Raw genomic sequence first — 2,236 nt, 5'->3', positions numbered from 1 at the left:
AGCAGCTAATGGCACGGACACAAGGCGTTCCTTCCTGGCAGGAAACCTGCTGCTTTTTCAGGAATGATTAACCGAGCCGCCGGTTTTGTCTTCAGATTTTCAGAGTGGTGTGAGTGCAAAACTGAAGGGATGATGTGTATGTTTGTTTATTCTCTCAGATATAGGCTGACAGAGCTATAAAATCCCATAATACATCCATGATATATAACTTTTATTTATATCTTTTTAATTCTTTTTAAAGGCTTAGAGAGCAGAATGTGAAGCTGTTTTTTTAAATTTTGGCGCAATTCATAAGCAGAAAATTATAACTCGAGCATTTGTTGCTGTTGGTCACATTTATTAAATGGAACTAAAACTTAAATATAAGCAAGGATGAGCTGTCTTCCTACCAAAGAGCTAATTAGGCCTAATTAGCCCTCTCATAGCTAGTTGGACAGTCATATTCTGCTGGTTTAGACAATTTAGGTTTCTAGACTGCTTTTTAGACAGTCATGTTCTCCTGGTTTAAAATTGCATTCAGACCTCTATTCAAGACAAACCTTCCTATCATTTCCCTTTCTCTGCTACATCCACAGCAGGTCTGCCATCATCAATCCTACATTTTACTCCTCAGCTGTTATTCATTATGTTCTTAAGAAGCTGTTTATGAGTTAAATTTTAAGTGGGAATTAACACAGAATAAAGAAGGTTAAGACAAAATTTTGGGTGCACAACCCTGTCCTCACATTTGAGGCAGAGGAAGTAATTTCCACAGCTAAATACATGTTGAGGAAACACCTGAGATTTTAGCTTCATTGCAAAAAGTAGTTGGAGAATAGGAGAGGAAAGATGATGGGTATTCATAGAGCAGGAGAAGGGCATTTAGCTCTTATGGGACACAGAGAGAGAGAGATTATTAATTTGTTCCCTTCCGAGGGAAATTATTTACAAGGCAGGTCAGTTTGAGGATAATTTCTGGAAAGTTCCACCCCTCACACACTCATCAGGCTCATTCAAGTGGAGGTAAACAAAACCAAAGCAAACTTGTTTGATTTGGGTGTTTTATCAAAAAGTAGATGAGGCCCTACTCCATAGAATTGCATAATTTTTGAATTTCACTGCTCCTTTCTGCATGCTTTCTTCCTCATTACCCCTGAAATTCTTCTCCTGCCCTTTCAGCAGACAGGACTGTAGTCTCTCCTCTTTTGACTCTTTTCTGTTTGCCTTGGCCACACCAACTGCAGTACACCCTGTTATTAAGAAAACCTTGAGTAAGGTTTGTGTTTCAGCATTCCCTGTGCCCCCTATCAGTGGTACATCCTTCTTGATAAGCTTTGGTAGCCTCCCCCTGGGTCTGAGCATATCGAGCCCAAAACCTTAACAGGGCAATTCTACCAACAAGTATCTTATCTTTTTAACACCTGGACATCAGTAGGGGAAAATCAATGTATTTTTAATTTTAAAACGTAACCATATTTCACTAGAGATGCTTAAACACAAGCTGGAGAGTATCATGCTACATTTGTGACAGCCAAAACACGAGTGGCAAAACACTGCAAAAACATCTCTTACTTCTTCAGAGAGTAGCGAGAATGCACGCAGAATAAAGTAACCCCAAAGCACGGACTTAATGGCTTCTAGTCCAGTATTCTGGTTTTGGCTTGGGCAGAGCTAATTTCCTTGACAGTGGCTGGTACTGGGCTGTGTTTTGGATTTGTGCTGAACAGAGTGCTGATAATACAGAGATGTTTTTGTCATTGCTGAGCAGAGCTTGCACAGAGCCAAGGCCTTTTCTGCTTCTGTACTGCCGGGGTGGGGAGGGGGCTGGGGATGCACGGGAGGTTGGGAGGAGACACAGCCAGGACAGGTGACCCCAACTGACCCAAGGGATGTTCCAGACCATGTGACATCATGCTCAGTGTAGAAACTGGGGGGAGAAGGAGGAAGGGGGGATGTTTGCAGTGATGGCGTTTGTCTTCCCAAGTCACCATTGCATGCGACGGGTCCCTGCTCTCCTGGGGATGGCTGAACACCTGCCTGCACAAGGGAAGCAGTGAATTAATCCCTTGCTTTACTTTGCTTACATGCGTGGCTTTTGCTTTCTCTATTAAACCGTCTTCACCTCAATCCATGGTTTTTCTACCTTTTACTCTCCCGATTTTCTCCCCGATCCCACTGGTGGGGTAGCGAGTGAGGGTCTGCGTGGGGCTTGACAGCTGCCTGGTGTTGCACTACAGGACCCAAAAAACACACTCCC

This window comes from Corvus brachyrhynchos, unplaced genomic scaffold (genome assembly GCF_000691975.1).
Source record: "Corvus brachyrhynchos isolate BGI_N302 unplaced genomic scaffold, ASM69197v1 scaffold363, whole genome shotgun sequence".
Classification (NCBI taxonomy): Eukaryota; Metazoa; Chordata; class Aves; order Passeriformes; family Corvidae; genus Corvus; species Corvus brachyrhynchos.
Note: the sequence above shows the minus strand (reverse complement) of the source record.